Raw genomic sequence first — 10,957 nt, 5'->3', positions numbered from 1 at the left:
CACACATCTCACGCAACCTGTCCCTGGACAGAGCCAGAGAGCAGCACACTGTTACAGCTGCAATCCCACTGACTGTCCCTTCATGTTTGCCCCCCCGGCTGAATTTGAACTTACTCTTTTACAACTGATATTTTTGTTATTACAGGAAGAGTAAACGTCCAAAAAAGGTAACATTGGGTACCAGTACTGAATTCCAGGTAGTGGTACAGGTTCAAATGTAAACACTACCCAACCCTATTTTTTCATACTGTAAATCCTTAAAAACAGCTCACAAAAAAACTAAGCACAAAAAGTAAGGCAATTTGTGTTTGATAGATTATTTCTTTGTTGGAACAATGCTTCTTGGCAATAAATCTTATACCACTGGAAAGCCTGTTTAGTTCCCTTTTAAATGGTGCCACATTTGTAAGGGACATGCATTTGTGGGATGAGCAGCAGAGCTTAGTATTTGGCTTGCATCCATGAAAAATCTGCCAATTTTTTCTGCCAATGCCAAACAAGCTTTTTTTGTTGTTGCTACTAACTCTTGTTTGGAGCTTCTGGTACCCCCAGGTGCTGACAATCAGGTGCCTGATTGGCACCTCACTGAAGGCAATCTCAATGCAGAGAGATATCGAGATGAAATTCTGCAACCAGTGGTAATCCCTTATCTCCACAGTCTTGAACTGAACTCTATCCTCCAAGATGACAATGCTCTTCCCCACAGAGCGGGGTTTATTAGAGACTATCTCCAGAATTTGGGAGTGAAGAGGATGGAATGGCTCATGGGGAGTCCTGACCTCAACCCCATTGAACACTTGTGTTCAGCTTGTGAACAGCTTGGGTGTGCTGTTTGTGCCAGAGTGATCAACACAACCACTTTGGCTAACTTGCGACAAATGCTGGTAGAAGAACTGGATGCCATCCCACAACAGTGTGTGACCAGGCTGGTGACCAGCATGAGGAGGAGGTGCCAGGCTCTTGTGGTTGTGTATGGTTCTTCCACACACTACTGAGGCTCCTGTTTGTTAAATGAATAAATTGTTAAATTGCCAATATGTCTTGTTTCTTCAGACTTCAATCACCCAATCCAGCAAACAAGAGTCAACAGCAAAAAAAGCTGTTTGGCACTGGCAGACAAGATGTGGCAAATTTTTCATGGGCGCAACCCACATACTAAGCTCTGCTGCTCATCCCACAAATGCATGTTCCTTACAAATGTAGCACCATTTTAAATAGAAATAAAAAGGCTTCCCAATGGTATAAGATTTATTGGCAAGAAGCATTGATACAACAAAGAAATAAATCACCAAACACAAGTTTCCTTACTTTTTGTGCTTAGTTTTATATAGTTTCTTTTTTTTTCAATGGCACTCTAATTTCAGCCTCTGACGACTTTTCAAATACAGCCAATACAAAAAACATGTACCTTGAGTTCATTTGTCTTCATACTTAGAATCACTCCATTTGCCATGTGTCACTGAGGACCTTTGTGTTACGACCTGCAGGAACATACCGAGAAACCTGTTCAATCATGTTTTTCATGTGGCAACACGCTGGTTAGTCTGTTTATAGCCTTCTAATGCACCTTAAAGGTATAGGGTCAAAAAGCCATTATGAGTACAGTTCCAGAACATAATGATGGCTTTCTGCTTTAGACTCACAGTGTGTATGTGTGTGTGTGTGTGTGTGTGTGTGTGTGTGTGTGTGTGTGTGTGTGTGGGTTGGTGATCGTTCAGGGGTGGTTGGTATTGTGCAGCCTGAAGAGGTTTCATTACCTGAGTCTGGAAAGCAGATGGAGGGTGGGGGGTGGTGGTTTTGTGTGTGTGTGTGTGTGTGTGTGTGTGTGTGTGTGTGTGGTGAGGGCTATTAACACCAAGAGCCTGTTCCCCAGGGAGAGCTTTAGCAGGTGCACCGTACTGCTACACAAACAGAATGTATGGAGTGTACCAAGACCCCAGTGATGTGTGTGTGTATGTGTGTGTGTGTGTGTGTGTGTGATGTTTGCTACATCAACAAGCAAGCTCATGAAAAAGAATTGGACATAAAAATGGAGAAAGGCACACACTCAAGTATTCTTTGATAATGGGTTTTGGCAAGGTAAAGAGCATAGAGTTCTCCAGGGATGATGTTTTTCTGTTGGCTGAAGCGGAAGTTAGCATTTGTCAAAAAGCCTATGGGATTTTTCCATTGAATTTTGGACTATTGCCAAAAATAAGCTCTGTGGCAAACAAACATTTAAGGTTCTTACAAGTTTTGTTCAGCAAGAATATCCTCACAAATTAACACGATTTTCATGATGACTGAAGCCTAAATGAAATTGCCTGAAGTCAAAAGCTAATGCTAAAGGCTATAAACGAGCCATACTACAGTTGCATGGTGTAACTTCACCACCATAACGAGACTGTAAAGCCGTGTTCGGCACAGCTTGGCATCATGACGTTACGTAGTCTCGTTTAGCCACTTGTAAGCAACAACCTTTTTAAAAATACATAGAAGCTTCAAAGTTTTTCGTATCTGCTACTACTGCAGACCAATTTTGAACGTGTCCACTGCTGATCGGAGCTGAAGCTGATGAATACTTCTAACTTCTGCAAAGTCATTTGTCTTGGAAATGAATGCAGATTGTAACCCTTTCCACTAAATACAAAAGCCAGATGCTAGTGGAGTTAGTGGGTATTTTCTCCAGTGGGAAAGGGGTTATAGAGACGCTAAAGGGTGCCCTGTGTGCTGTTATGAGATATGGAGGGGTGTGACAAAGCATCAGTTTTTGATGACCTGGGAATGAGATCATGTTGGATGTTATTAAGAAAATGTATGCTTTTCTTAATGTACTTATATCCCCTGTTTTTATTTGATCATTCTTCTGTATTATTTAATCTCTGTAAGGCATTTTGGTCAACATTTCTTGTTTTCCAATGTGCTCTATAAATAAACCTGATTTGACTTGACTAGACACTTGAGACACTGACACTAAGGATATACACAAAAAAAAAAAAATGTTGTTGGGGTCAAAATAAATAAATATACTCAACAACACATTTTTGAAAAGCACAAAACACTTCAGATCTCAGCTCTGACATCCTTCCAAAACTTGTGGGGAACAAGCTCCAGACTGACTGAATGTGAATTTCAATAAATGCTAAATCTCTCTCCCCCTCTCTCTCTCTATGTGTGTGTGTGTGTGTGTGTGTGTGTGTGTCTGAGTGAGTGTGTTGAAAGAGTGTCACCTCTTATTACGGTTACAAAAATTATCATGACAGAAATCTGCACAAACAAGCAAACTAGGAGGGCTACAAGTTGCCTGGTTTTAACAAGCACTCTTCACAATGTGCATCTGACAGAAACTATCTGTGAGTGTGTGTGCACGTGTGTGTGAGTGTTTGTTCATTATACTATTTGCTGGGATTGTCATTACTTATTGATAGTGCTTCTGTTTAAAATGCAGCATCACAGCGGTAGGTGGCACAATACTGTCATAAACACACACTCACACGCCACACACACCACACACACAAGTACACATACATCTTTACAGAGTTGGGTTAAAGGAAATCAGCAAGAGGCCATGCTTTCAGCCTCACTGTTCCTTTCTCCATCCCTTTTCTCTCTAATCTCACTTTTTCAGTCTTTTCTATCATTCTCCCTCTCTCCCCAACTCTATCCCTTCCTCCCTCTGTTTGTTTCTTCCACTTCATATTCAAAGCTAAAACTCAAATTATTTACAATATTGTATAATTCTATGAAAGGATATTTTTAAGTATGCTCTTTCAGTAGCTTTTCTTCATAACAACTCAGACCATGGCAGGTTCCAAGAAAGCATTTACACAATAACTAAATAAAATATCTATTAAGAAATGAATAAATAAATGAAATCTGGTATGTGCAACCATCACCTACACTTGGAGCAAACATCTCAGGAAAACAATGTGTCTTCATTGCATTTGTTTTTGTGTTGCTACTGCTGTTTAAGAACTGGACAGACTGGACGAGTTCAACAGGAAATCAAGGTCTGACTAAATTGTTATAATACCGTTCAAAAGTTTAGAATCAGCTGTTATGTTGATATTTTTCTTCGTACACACAGAATGCATTTTAGCAGCCAGAAGGCCCTTTTTGTAGTTGTTTTAATTGGGAATGAAGGTTTTTTCTAGCATTTATTTGCTCTAAGCGCTTGGTGTTTTTGCTTTGAACTCCCCAAGTTTAACTCAAAGTGGAAAAGCGCCCCATGTCATCTCCTTTCATCATCTTTTTTTCCCACTGTCCAATCGGATGACTTGAGAGGAGGGTCTTCTGTGGTGGTCACAAAAACAAGTTTACAGTTGGTAAACACTGGAGGAGAAACTTGTGGTAGCAGTTGCTGGATACCCAGAGCTATACGGCCGGACGATAGACAGCAGGTTGTCAAAGTGCCCCAGAGTCATCCTAAAATATGCTTGAAAACGCCCATCATGGAACCGACCTCTTTATCAGGGGTCTCATGTACCCACACAGGTCTCCGTTTCCCTGTGCCCAACAAAGTATTTGCTGACAGCCTCTCACCCTCAACCAGAGCTATAGTTAGTACCCTCTACCAGTCCATTTTAGGAACTAGATACTGATTACTTTGAAATAACTACAATAAACAGTAGATTGATTACACGGAAAGGTTAGAAAAAGGAGGTGAGTCCGTGGTCGCCTGGCAACAATATAAAGGTGCAGCAAGCATTTTGTTTTCACTAGTGGCCTAAAATAAAAAATAAAAAAGAATAGGCCATGCGGCGCACCTCGAGTTTTGCCACCTGCAAAATGTTTTCAGTGTGTTCGGTACGTAATTCAGACACCAGCTGTATTGTTTACATTTGAAATAGTCTGGTCCCAAAGGAAGGATGACTAAATAATTCAAACTTTAGTTAATGTCTCCACAGTGATGAGAGAATACAGCTGGAACTTGAACTGGATTTTGAATTTGTTTTCCATTACAGAAAAATACAGGTGATCCTCGATCATTATTAAACCACAACAGTATATAGCATGCTATCTTTAGCAACAGTGCTAACCCTTGATTAAACTTCTTTTGTGAAATTTGAAGAATAGCTTTGCTAAAGCAACATATTGCCTGTTAATTACAGGTTATTATATACATTACTGTACACCTGACACTGATACAGGAGGCTGCTCCTATTTAATCTGCACACATTTTGATGCTAAGCTTCCAGTGGCTTTTATGAATGACTCGTGAATTCTTCTGTTCATATTGAATGTTTGCTCAGAGGTATTTTTGTCTCTTTCTGCCCTTTCACTTGTGAGTCCGGTTGAACCACTGTAAATCGTTCCCCATGTATATTATACATAGCCTACTATACTAAATAAACGTTTCTTTTGGCAGAGCTAAAGGCACGTTAGATATTCAAGCAAAACTGCATTGAGAACGTATGGTTACACTGTAACCTTGGTTCTCTGAGTGAAGAGACTATCTCTCCACTCCGTTACGTATTCCATATGTACGGGGTATGATCCCCCTGCTTGTCAGGGTACGTGGATAATTCTTTAAGACACACCGGCTTGCCCGGCCACGCCCCATAGCGTAGCTATAAAGCGCCTGCGCTGGCGTGTAATCACTGATAGTTTTGATCGAAACGTGTCTCCGAGCGGCCTAAGGATTGGAGAGATGGTCTCTTCACTCAGAGAACCAAGGTTACAGGTTCTCTATCGTCTTGAGACTATCTCTCCACTCCGTTACATATTCCATATGTACGGGGTAGATCTTTAAGACACCCTGTGAGGAGACAGTGCAGCCCACAATCCCACACCACAACGTGCAACAATCGAACTATGTACAAAGGTACACTACATACAACTCACAGGAGTAGGCCCCGCAAGGCGCTGGGGCCACCCATGGGAGGGAAAGGGCTGCCCAGGAAGCCCGCAAGACACAAGGCTAACCCAAGGGGGACAGGTAGGGGCCCCACAAGACGCAAAGGCCATCCTGTTCATGGAGCAGCCGCTCAATCAGCCCGCAAGACGCAAGGCTGAGGGGGAAACAAAAATGTCTACCGTCAGGCCACGCCCAGCACCTGCTCCCAAACGAGGGGCTGGCGGCCACGTTCAAACAATAGAACCTGCTAAAGGTCGACTGGGATGACCACGTTGTGACGGAGAATGTGGAAGCAAGGGAGGCCCCCCGCCACAAGGCCCATGAGGCAGCCACACTCTGAGTGGAATGTGCCCGGACCCCTGATGGAACAGGCACACCCGACAGTACATAAGCCTGCCGAATAGTGTCTACGATCCAGTGTGACAGCCTGGACTTTGACAAAGGCCTGCCTAAACACCCAGGGTCATAACACACAAAGAGCTGGTCGGACCTCCGGACAGCCTGAGTGCGCCGAATGTACTCTGTCAAGGCCCTGACCGGGCACAGAGCAGATTGGCCCTGCTCAACCTCCTCGCCAGCACTAGGAGAGGAGAGAGACCTAAGCTCAACTGACTGAGACAGATGGAAGTCAGTAAGGACCTTAGGCAGGAAGGCCAGGTTGGGGCGGAGAACCACACTCGAGCCATCCGGGGAGAACCGACAACAGTCACCATGCATCGACAAGGCATGGACTTCACTCACTCTTCTCGCCAAAGTGACGGCGGGCAGAAAGGCGGTCTTCATGGAGAGCCACTTCAAATCAGCACCCCTAAGGGGTTCAAAGGGGGAATGCTGAAGGGCCCCAAGGACGACATCCAAGTCCCAAGGGGGAACTGCCGGACCAGTGGTACGCACCGTGAGTCGCTGGGCCCCCCGAAGGAACCGGGAAATGAGGACACAGTCCTCCACACTCAGTGCAAACTCACCGATACGCACTGCCTTGATTGCTGCCACCAACCCTCGCAGTGTTACAGCAGCTTTCTGTGCCTCAAGCTGGGACTGCAAGAACCGCAGGATCTCCTGAGCTGGAGCCAAGTAGGGGTTCACCTGCTGAGACTCACACCAGTTGGTAAACATCTGCCAATGGTGCGAATAAGCAGCCCTCATGGATGGTGCCCAGGCATGCTGCATTGTTGCCACCACAGGATCTGGCAATCCTAAGGCCAGGAGCCTTTCCCTCTCAGGGGCCAAGTCACCAGCCTGAGCCCCGATGGAAAGGGGTGGAACAGGGCTCCGTTCGCCTGGAGCAGGTCCCTCCATTGCGGGAGCTCCCATGGTGGCCCATCCAGCAGAGGCGGAATCGCTGAGAACCACAGCATGTGGGGCCACATAGGTGCCACCAAAATAAGCCGCACCTGCTCCACCAGAACTCTTCGGAGAAGAGGCTGGAGAAGAGTGAAGGGAGGAAGGCGTAGAGCAGAACCCGGGGCCACGGATGAGCCAGAGCATCCCACCCCAAGGCGGGATCGTCGTTCCTCAGGGAGAAGAAGAGCGGGCAATGTGTCGACTCCCTGGACGCGAACAGGTCGACCTTTGCCCTGCCGAAGCAGTGCCATATCTCGGAGACCACCTGAGGGTGGAGTCTCCATTCCCCCGGCTGAGGCCCTTCTCTCGACATGATGTCTGCCGTGGAGTTCAGTGCCCCTGGCACATGCACAGCCCTGAGTGAGAGGAGGAGCGGGTGAGCCCACTGCCACAGAGTGGCTGCCAGCCTGCACAGGGCAGGGGGGCCTGGGCTCCCCTGCCCTGTACAAGCCGGCAACCGCCGGTTGATGCAAGCGACAGTCACTGTGCTGTGGGTGCGGACAATGACATGATGACCCCTCAGCCTCGGCAGGAAATGACGCAGAGCAAGGAGAACTGCCCTCAGCTCTAGGACATTTACGTGCTGACACAGCCACCGGCCGGTTCAGACACCGTTGATGCCGCAGCCTTCGTGTACTGTGCCCCACCCCGAGAAGGATGCGTCCGTGTACACCAGCTGGCGATAGACCACTGGACCCAGAGCCCGGCCTACCGCGATGTTTCCCGGGACCTTCCACCACTGTAGGGCCCTGTGGAGCCTCCGAGAGACTACCACTTTGGTCTTGTGGGACCTCTGAGGGCACAGACCCAAGCCCAGCAGGCATCTCTGCACGGGCCGCATGTGCAAGAGGGCGAGGGGGACCACCTGCATTGTGGCTGCCATTAAGCCCATGAGGCGAAGGTAGAGTCCCCAGATGACCCGAGCGTGCAACTGGAAAAGGGCAAGGCAATTTCTGAAAGCCTGCTGCCTCTCCAGGGTCAACGCAACCGTCACCCTCCTCGAGTCCAGGACCATCCCCAGGAAGGTCGTCACCTGGGAAGGCTGGAGCCTGCTCTTCTTGTAGTTCAGGCGCAGACCTAGGCGCTGAACGTGCTCCAACAGCAGGGCTACGTGGTGGCGGCGCTGTTCCTCTGCACAGACCAGCCAGTCGTTGAGGTAATTTAGGATCCTGATCCCTCTCTGCCTCAGGGGGGAGAGGGCTGCATCCATACAGCGAGTGAAGGTTCGGGGTGCCAGAGAAATATCAAATGGCAGCACCCGAAACTCGTACACCCTGCCTGCAAAACCGAAGCGCAGGAACCACCAGTGACCCCTCCAGATGGGTATATGGCTCCTGAGGTCCAGAATCGGGTGAAGCCCCCCCCCCGTCCTTCTTTGGGGTCAGGAAGTAGCGGGAGAAAAACCCGGTCTGGTGATCCCCAGAGGGTGGACAGCTCCGCCTCTACTAGTCTCTGTTGAGGATTGCTCACTGTTTTAATGGTGGGTTTCCTTGTTACAGGTGGCCGGTGTGAAAACTGGATACGGTATCCATGGGTCATGGTTGAGACCACCCATGGGTCCGCTCTCAGGGCCAACCAGGCCGTCTCGCGAGAGGCAGGCGGAGGAGACAGGTTGGCCAGGGCCTGGTAATTGGCAGGAGGGCGGGGGGCGCTTGGAGGACCCCATGGCCGTAGCAGGTAGTCCTCTCCTTCTGCCCTGTCAGTAATACCTACCCCGCCAGGAAGCCTCCAACTGGAGTCTGAGATCCCCTTGACCCCATGTCGAGGCCTCTGTAGTTGGTGCCGGCTGAGACCGAGACGGCCTTGACTCCCTAGAGCCCGTGACACACCTGGCAAGGCCCCCTGAGACCTCCTTTGCACAGCGACGGCTCTCCTGTGCCTGCTGCATCAAGGCGGTAGCATGAGGCCCAAACATAGCAGTGGGTTCCACCGGCACTTTAAGCAGGCAGTCTCTATCCCCCTGCTGGAGCTGGGATTGAGACAGCCACAAGTGGCGCCTAACCACCCAGAAGGAAGCCAAGGCACTGCCTGCTGCCCCAGCCTGCTCCTTCATCACCGAGGAGAGGCATGAGGAGGCCGTCTGCAGCTCCTCACCTACACTGGTGTCATCCTGAACCCGACGAGACAATTCACGGAGGTGACAGAATAGCCCCAGTATTGGCCAGCCGAGTCTGCACCGCCATAGCCTTATGTAGCTTAGTGAGCAGACTATCCATAACCCTGCAGTTCTTGCTGAAGCAGGTGGCATTACCAAGGATGGAGCTGGAGGGAGAAACTAGTGGGGTGAGGGTTCGGTCCACTAGGGGAAGTGGCCCACAGGCAATCTGGTCCCTGTCATGCACATTGGAAAACCGGCGACATGTCGCAGACCACTTGTGAGCCGCCACTGGAGAATGGAACTGCTGGCACAGCAGCTCTTTAAAGTCAGGTAGGAAGGGCACCTGGGTTGATGCAGGGTGCACCTCCATATCCTCCTCAAACCTAGAAGATGTGGCTCGGGGGTTCTCAGGGAGGGCAATGCCCAGAGACCTGGAAGCCCTCTTAATCACCTCCTCAAAACGGCGGGCTAACTCCCCTCTTGTTACTTCACCCACTGTCTGCTGTGCACAAGAGAGGTCATTGTCCTCAGAGGAAAAGACGGTTTCCACGTCCACGTCGTCCTCCTCAGCCTCCTCTTCCTCCATGCCTAACTCTGAAGGCGGGGGAAGGAAGGAGCTAAGCGGAGGTCGGACCACCATAGGCTGAAGAGGAGGCAGTGGAGCCTGCCAGGCTCCTGAACACTCCCTTCTCCTCTCCGAGGCTGCAGCCATTCTCCCAGTTTTCTGCCTATACCCTTCAGAAACATGGGAGCCTGCACGCTTTGCAACAAAAAAGTGACAATGAGCCTCCCTAGTACGTACAGGCAAAATAAGACAGTCCATGCACGACTGAGGATTCTCCTTAGAAACCAGAGCATGCTCATGTCCCAAACATAGTATGCAGCTATCATGCCCATCCTCTAGGGGCATGGCCACCCCACAATTCACATAGCCCCGCAGCTAACCTTGCTTATATTTATTTATTTTTTTTTTTTTTTGTTTGTGTGTTTGTTTGTTTGTTTGAAGTTTACTCTGCGTGCCGGCCGCTGTGGGAGCGGTACGCTATGAGGGGGTGAGCAGGGGAGTGCTTGAACTGGGAGAGGGAGAGGGTTCGCCACCGAGCGCGTCAGCCCGCGAGCCGCGAGCAATACACCGGGGAGAAACTCCGCCAAAGCCGGGAGTCAGAGACCTCCAGCTTGACCAGACCAGCGACAGACAATGCTCAGCGTGGACCTCACCAAGCGTGTCAGCTCACGAGCTGCGAGCTATACGCCGGGGAGAAACTCCGCCAAAGCCAGGAGTCAAAGACCTCCGGCTCGACCAGACCAGGACAGACAATGCTCAACGTGGACCTCACCAAGCGCGTTAGCTTACGAGCTGCGAGCAATACGCCGGTGAGAGAACGCTTGAAGCAAAAACCCGTCAGCGCTCAGCGTGCATCCACCAAGCGCATTAGCTCACGAGCCGTGAGCAATACGCCGGGAATAACACACAGCCACCGCTGCCGGGAACCAGACAACCTCTGGCTCGACCAGGCAGGATGATGACTCTGCTGACACAGGGCAGAAAGAGCTCTAGGACACAGCAATCCAGGGAGGCTGCCAAAGACAGACGCCCCGACTTACACAGGTAAGCAGACTCAAAGCTGTACACCTTCCTTCTCTTTCCTTACAACTCAATTCTTGTCTTTTTTTTTTCC

At 49.1% G+C, this 10,957-nt stretch overlaps 1 pseudogene; it reads right to left on the bottom strand.

The window, feature by feature from the left end:
* Nucleotides 1-7,032: 7,032 nt before the first annotated feature.
* Nucleotides 7,033-9,990, bottom strand: LOC125883375 (uncharacterized; annotated as a pseudogene).
* Nucleotides 9,991-10,957: the final 967 nt, after the last annotated feature.

Source organism: Epinephelus fuscoguttatus, linkage group LG3 (assembly GCF_011397635.1).
Source record: "Epinephelus fuscoguttatus linkage group LG3, E.fuscoguttatus.final_Chr_v1".
In the NCBI taxonomy this organism is placed as follows: Eukaryota; Metazoa; Chordata; class Actinopteri; order Perciformes; family Serranidae; genus Epinephelus; species Epinephelus fuscoguttatus.
Note: the sequence above shows the minus strand (reverse complement) of the source record. Positions and strands in the feature narration are given on the sequence as shown.